The sequence below is a fragment of the Puntigrus tetrazona genome, chromosome 13 (genome assembly GCF_018831695.1).
Source record: "Puntigrus tetrazona isolate hp1 chromosome 13, ASM1883169v1, whole genome shotgun sequence".
In the NCBI taxonomy this organism is placed as follows: Eukaryota; Metazoa; Chordata; class Actinopteri; order Cypriniformes; family Cyprinidae; genus Puntigrus; species Puntigrus tetrazona.
This window is the reverse complement of record NC_056711.1, coordinates 17,903,197-17,911,081: the sequence shown is the minus strand read 5'-3', so window position 1 is coordinate 17,911,081 and position 7,885 is coordinate 17,903,197. Positions and strand designations below refer to the sequence as shown.

The 7,885-nt window shown below is 37.5% G+C and overlaps 1 long non-coding RNA gene across 2 annotated transcripts; it reads left to right on the top strand.

The window, feature by feature from the left end:
* Positions 1 to 365: 365 nt before the first annotated feature.
* LOC122356279 lies at positions 366 to 7,885 on the top strand. Of its 2 annotated transcripts, XR_006252304.1 has the most exons (5): positions 366 to 702; positions 1,489 to 1,564; positions 2,239 to 2,336; positions 3,610 to 3,889; positions 6,592 to 7,885. It is a non-coding gene; the product is annotated as an uncharacterized LOC122356279 (long non-coding RNA). The 2 variants fall into 2 exon arrangements; XR_006252303.1 differs by lacking the exon at positions 6,592 to 7,885 and having other exon boundaries at positions 3,610 to 5,230.

Below are 7,885 nucleotides of genomic sequence, written 5' to 3'. Positions count from 1 at the left end.
AGATCCACTTCCACCTGCAGTAAAAACTACAACCGCTTCCACTTAACTTCAGTCCAAGCCAAAGCATCAAAGTGTCCTTCATATTCACAAAAATAAACAATAGCATCTCTCCGATGTAAAGTCTCTGCCTGAGCGAATCCGTGCCACGGCTGACCAGAGCGGATCCTGTAATTACGCTGTGTTTAGTGGACGTTGTTCAATCAAATCGTGGTGACCGAGAGGAACAATAGCAGCGGCACTTAGTTTATGAAGAACCGAAGGCAGCCAAACCAGTCTGGCACCGTCATCAGCACTACAGACTTCCTGCTTACGGTCACATGACCAGGGTCAACAGGAAGTCCCATCCGCAATATCCGGCGGCGGATTGCACTTACCGACGGCAGCGTACGGCAAAGGACTTGAGGGTTTTTTTGAGGATGTAGCGTCGGTTTGAATGATAGGCTTTCTAGAAGATTACAGGCTTGGATTGTCGCTAAGAGTGAACCGCTTCTTTCTTTGACAGAAATGGTCTGCGGAGAGGAAAGGAGAGGTGAAAACCCAAAGCGACACGGAATGTGAAAAAGAGGGAAGGAGAGCTTGTAATTCCCGTCGGGTTTCAATGCGGTCCAAAAAAACGGAGACAAAGGTGGTCTGTGGAAGACTGAGCGGTGACCCCGGCAGCGAAGATCATTTACATAATGGTGAAGACGTTTTGGAAGAAAGGTGAAATTTTAGACTTCCATTATAACACAAATAACGAAACCAAGCCTGGTAATTATCGCCTTCCCCGCCCATCTAGTTCTGTACAGTTGGAGATAAAAACTTGTTTTTTAAAGTGAAAAAACGGCTGATTTTCCTTCAAGTGTTTAGGAGGTTTAGAAACCTCACGTGCTGTGCTTCCAGAGTAAGTTTACACTGGTGTAAAGCATCAGGGCTTGTGGAGACATTAGAGGCCCAGACTAGAAGATCTGTGGTCTACCTCTTTCCCTCTCTCTTTCTCTCTGTTTATGTTCCTTCTTCCCCTTCATGTTCTATCACTCTTAGTCTCTCTGTGGTGTTTCCGTGTCAGATTTTCCCTGGCCTTCTCTTTCTTTTCTCTCTCTGCTGCATGTTATCGAACACTGCAAACTTGCTCTGATTACAACGTTTGCGGTCCGAAAGAAAATGGCGCTTTTATTCGGCGAGGGTGCGCGAAATGCATCAAAAGTGACATCTAACTATTGCAAAGCAGTTTTTATTTCAAATAATTGCTGTTCTTTTGAACTTTCTGTTTATCGAAGAACCCTGCAAAACAACGAATCATGGTTTCTGCAAAAATATTACAAAATTGCCAATAACAAGAAATGTTTCTTAAGCAGTAAATAGGCTTATCTGAAGGATCATGTTGAAATGAAGGCAGGAGTAATGAAGTCACCGGAATAAATTACATTTTAAAATATATTCAAATAAATCCTTTTTAATAATATGTCACAATTTTGCTTTTTTTACTCTATTTTTTAACTATTTTAGCTCTCAGCGCAGAAAAGATGATCACGGTTTGATCTTAAGATGTCTTGATTGATATCAGCAGCCTGTGAGAGAGCAGGTGAGTATCTATAAAGCTCAAAGGTCACACACCAGAGGTCAAAGGTCAGGCGTTCTTACACTGTGACGGTATAAACTACCGTTACAAACGCTGTTTCTATTCGGGTTTGCAGTTAAAAGTAGTGCTAAACCTTTGCGATATACTGAATATAACTTTACTTTTTATTTAAAGAAAATGTGCTTAGTTTTGTGATTAGCTTTGAATATGCAGCAGCACAAATGCATTTATTTTACATTTTTAAAATCAATGAAAAATCAGATTATAATACATTTGAGTTGGTAGGATTAACTCATGAAGTGAATCTCTCAGCGCTCACGAATGTCTCAAAAACATCTCTGCGTTCTATTTTTATAACGTAAAATGTTTTGTCTGTTCACCTTCATCCGCTCTTCTGAATCGCAAGAACAATACCCAACAAAGACCAGAACTAAAACCGAACCGTATATAATTTTATAATTCCTCGCAAAAAAAAAAAAAAAAAAGAAAGAAGAAAGTGTCTTTCCCTCAATGCACGTATACACATCTGGAGAGAATTGTCTGGCGTTTGTTCTCCTCTCTTGTGTTGCTGGCAGGGATCTGACCGGAGCGTGCTCTCATATTCCCAGTGTAACACTTTAGAATGGAAATATTTAACTTACTATCCACCCTGTGTAAACAGCTTCTTCTCTTCACAGTACTCCTGCCCACGACCGGACAGCATGCGGGGCATCGCTGCCAAAACACGGTGGTCTGCTCTAGTCTGATCGGGGGAACGGGACGCTTGCATGCAAATGTGAGTGGTTTTGTTTGAGGGAGTGCATAGATTTTTATAAGTTCACCAGGTAATAAACTTGTGTTTAGACGGGGAAGAACCAGTGGCTATAAAAGTTTGCAGGGTTGGTGCGCAGATTGCCAATTTTTTTGTTACCTGAACCCCTGAGTGCCTTTTAACATTTCCAGGTATATGTTATGTGACTCTCAAATGTTGATTAACGGTCGCATGACATGCTAGTAAATATCTAAATGTTGAAATATTATCATTAAATATATTCAATATGCAATACATTTAAATATGAATAAAATACGATTATATTAAAGGTCATTCATATTACTTACATTTCAGAGTTGACATTAGTAATTATGTTATTTGATCTATAAATCAGTAATTGATGTTAATCTCAGTTATTGTCCTTTAGTAGTTTAATTGGTCAGTGGTCACGTGACATGCTAGTAAATAGAATATTGTTTAAATTATTAGTAATGCATTGAAATACCACTCAATGTATAATAAATGTGTAATAATAAAACTGTAATATTTTATTATATTTAATTATTAAATAATATTTACATTTCAGGGAGTTCATTGTTATTTTGATTGTAATAATGACTTATTATAATTATTATTGATTTAAAAAATACTATAATATTAAGATATCAAGAATTAATAAAGACTATAAATAATGTATATATAAAATATATAATGTATATATATATACTATATATATGTTTCCTAATTTTATATTACAAATGGCAATACTAAGATTTAGGTTTTATATTCTTCTATATAAATGCTCAAACCTCAATTTTAATATAACAACTTTTATATTTACTAAGAATAGGTTTTGAAAATTCTTCAAACATAAATTATACAATAAAGTGTAAACAAAGCGAACCCAATGCATGCTCTTTTCCCAAATCCTTAGCGTCAACTGTTCAAACCTTTTCCGTTCAGTTTAAAATTTACCTGCCTCTAAACGACATGTCAAACGAATGATTGAATTTGATTGGTCGCTTCATTTGTCAGTCAGGCAGTCTTTTCTAAGCGGGCAGAGCTCAAGTTAGCAAAATGCACCACAACTGATCCAGATAGCGGCTATAGAGAGTATTTAGTAATATGATAATTGTTTGTTGATCATAAAAGGCTTCTGATCAGTACAGTATCTTGACCTCCTCATATGGCCACCAGACTCTTATCCATGACGTGAACATGATGTTTGCCTTCTGTTTGCCTTCTTTTTAACCTTTGTCCACTATTTTAAACCGAAAGGCGTCTCTCGTTTCTCTAGCAGCTTGGCAGAGGCCTGCGTCTGACCACAAGACCATAAGGAAACCGCCACTCACCGATGCAAGCACAAAGGCAGGGGTCGTGACTGGTCACCCGTCCAGACGGACCTGACGTCCAGCCCGTACGCTCACACATCCCTGCACAGCTGGGCCCATTTCCCTGGAAGCTTGACCTTTGACCCCTGACCTTGAACTTGAGCCTGGCCTCATTTTCCGAGCGCGGTCTGACCGCCGCGTGACACCGCAGATGACCCTCTCCGGGTTTTCGGAAAGGGTGCAGTGGTAATGGCATTGATTAGCAGGGTCTGGTGCCAATATATTTCTCTCTGAAGCCGTTTTGATAGATGAGGCCTCGTCTAAATAGATGAGCGTCTGGCTGAAGAGGCAGGTGCGACGTGAAGTTAATGTTTCTAAAGTGATGCGGACATGGTGGAAGGATGCTACCGTTTGACCTCGGGGTCTCAGACGTCGCCCAAACCACCCCCCCCCCTCTCATTTTCCCTGTGAAGCGTGCGTCTTTTGTAGTTTGCGGGAGCAAACACTATAACCACTAGCAGCTGCTAATTAAAACATAGCTGTTGTCATTTAAACATTTGATGACTTTGACCCTCATCTTCTGTTTGAAGTTTTAGAGACCCCAGTGTCAAGAGTGTTAGGCCTTTATTTAGTTGAAGTATCTGGTTTACTTTTCCTAATCTTGTGAGAACCGATTAAGAAAGCTTTTAATGATTGCATTATTAATATATATATATATATATATATATATATTTTTTTAAGGCATTTTTTCATCATTTAGATCTTTAGGTCTTTAAGTCTTTTTACTAAACTCAAATTATTATTTTGCATAACGGGCACGTTTTTGAAAAGTGCATGGGGTAAAAGAGGTTTTAAGCTTCAATAAAATCTGTAAACGGTCGTAATAATAGTAAAAATGGAATGGAAATTAATAGAGTGGTTTTGCATATTTTTACAATTTATTTTATTTTATTGAATGCAGGTCATTTATTTCTTATTTGATCAAAAATATCATGCATCATTCTGACAGAGATGGCTTTTTTCCTAAAAATCTGCACAGCCAGAAAGCCTTTTTGTCTGTCTGTCATTTGCATGTTAATGTTTTCTGGGCTTGCTGACTTTATAGGATGAGTTTTTAGAGATGTGTGGTTACATTTTTTAAAATAACTGGGTTTGGCAAATATATTTAGGTCGTTAATGTGATTGAGATTTGTCAGCGTAAATTCGGCAATGGTTCTTCATAAGTATTAGTGGGTATATCGGCTTCATTCAGTTAGGATCTCTTTATGAGGATCTCTACAGGGGCAACAGGGGAAAATAAATCCAACTGTCCATTAAGGCGTCGCACTAAATGACAGGCTATAATGGGAAATGAAGTGTTCAGAGAGTGCTTATGATACGAGGCCCTACAGGACACCACAGAAACATCACACTCTGTGCATTAATATTTTAGAGATCATGCACATAGAAACAGACTATATTTAATACACAATAAAAAAATATTTTACTCATTTTTTTGTGGTTTTTATCTAAGATTTTTGCATCAAAAGAGTAATAATTTGTAAACGCCATTCTACCTTTGTTAAAGTCCATTAAAGTCCATACCAAAACAACCAGCTACAAGATGAATCGCAACATTAAAAACTTTTTTTTTGAAGCTTTAAAGTATTTGAAATTCTGACAAAACTCAGACAAAAATTACTGGATTTAGTGAGTAAAAGAACTAAAATCCCATGAGGTATTAGTAATTACAATAATTAAAAAATATAATACATAATGATGTATAGTATAATAGATGTATAGTATAATAAGTTTTGTTTATTTATATATATATATATATATATATATATATATATATATATATATATATATATATATATATATAGATAGATAGATAGATAGATAGATAGATAGATAGATATACACATGCACAAACAGTTTTTGACAGCATTGCGGGGCAGTCTTGATTACATCATTTGTTATGCAGTTGGTGGAATGTTTTGCACAGCATCTTGGGTAATGTAGTTTTTAATCACAAAGTGAGAAGTAAAAAGCATAAAAATGTAACGCAAAGATGTAAATTCTGACATCGCATACTCACATTCAAGTAGATCTGCTGAACACAAAGAAAGATATTTTATAGAAAGTTTGTAACCAGGCTGTTTTGGGTCACCATTGACTTCCATAGTGTTTGGAAGGAAGTCAATGGTGACCCAAAACAGCCTGGTTATAAACTTGAGTAAATAATGACAAAATTCCTGAACTATTCTTTAAACACAATTAATTTAATACTGATAAACGGGTTTAATTAACATTTATAAAACATAAAAATTGAATAAGATTTTTGTCTCTGGAAGCTGACTGTTGCTCTGTTGGCCAATCAACATCCAGGATAGTCTAGTTTAGCTCATATCTATTTCTAAAGTACTATTAAAGCAACCAGCCTTTGAGCAGTGTGCTGAAGAGTAATAAAAAGATGACGAAATTAGAGTAATGAATAATTAATCACGCAAGAAAATATGAAAGAAAAACAGAAGGTCATGCAGCAATGAATCAAAGTTCTGTTGAAATAAACGCCAGAGAAAGATGGGCTTTTAACATAAATTTAGCAATGTTTGAAAAGTGGGAGCTAGTCTAATATGAAGATAAACTATCAGTTTTATAATTCTTAGGCCTGATTTATATCTGGTCACTTCATACATTTTCTATAATCGTATAGATCCGATCCTCAGCACACAATCATCTTCAAGTAGTAAGACTAACTTATCTTTCTAGTGCGCTCGCTCTTATTAACTGAAGATGAATAAAATGCAGCTTAAATCTCTTGCTTTTGTTAACGTGAACTCTGTTAAATTTGCTTATTGCACGAGAATTGGAGATCAGATCGTCACAGTCACATTTACGTGGACTAAAAAGTGGCGTGATAAATGTGTAAAATCATTTCACAATTATTCCTTCATTTGTTTCAGGGTTTTCCTCATTGTGCTCCAGTCACCTCTGGTTTGATTTCTGCCGTACCCGGCGTGAGCGGCACCGTCTCGTACCCTCATCAGGACTCTGCCAGAGCCGCAGCTGGTTCGTATCGACGGTGTAATCGTCTCCAGAAGCCGTTTTACTCCAGATTTAACAGCTCTAACGTATTTTTCACATCACTGACATGCATGCCCTCACCGACAGAAAAAAAGCCAGCGCTTTTGATCAAATTCGCACCACATGCATCTCCTAGAAGATGAGTTTGAGACCGCGTGGAAGTGTGTTCTCTCCCTGTTTTGATCGGGGCCTTCTCTTCTCTCGTGCGCCAGAGCTTCTTGTGTGTATGTGCCGTGAGTTCGTTCCAGAGTCTTGCGGTGAGCCTGCACCAGAAAAAAATGGGTCTTTCTGGATCTCCCGTCGGTGACAGAAGAAGGATGAGCTACGGGCTCGGAGGACATTTATCTCTGACGCTGAGCAGAGTCGCCACATGGACACGTTTAGTGGCTACGGACAATAGCTGAGCCGCAAATTTCTCTCTCTGCGTCTGTCTAAACACAAACTGATCCATATGGAAAGATTTCTGCTGAAGTTTGTACCGAAGCGCACTGGTGTCGTACTGCAAACCTCCCCCGTTTGCAAAAAAAGAAAGAAAAGGCAATCAATGCCTGGTATCAACTATCTCGTTGCTGAGACGGGCTAAATGAACCGTTGGCAGTTAGAGGATGGCGTTCGCAATCAAGACCCGAACCGGTTTCTAACAAAGCAAAACCAGCGGAAAAGACTGTGCAATCAACAGAAATAAACCTAAAGCCCCGTGAATGTCCGTATCAATGGGAACGCTGGAGAACAATGGCTGTAATGAAGCCAGAGAGCTCAGGTCTAGCCGAGTGTTGCCGAACATCAGACGAGGTCTTCAGAAATAAATCTGCGTCTTAAAGGATCAGTGATCATGGCGATGGGAGTTGATTTCTCTTTGGCTTTTTGAGGTTGAAAACGTCACGATTTACTCAGTTTGATGCAGCTCTGTAGAAAGCACAAGCGCTTCTCTTCTTTAAAATGAGTAAATACAATTAGTTAGAAACGCTAAATAAAATGAAAACGTTATACACGCTGAATAAAAAGCTAAAACCTGAAATTAATTATTCTTAATAATTATTAATTAAGAAATTATGTAAAATATATTACGATTATTCATGTCAAATATTATGATAACAATTATAGTAATAATAATTAAATCGATGAGGAAAAACTAAAAACATTTTAGTAGGTTTATTTTAAAATGAAAACTGT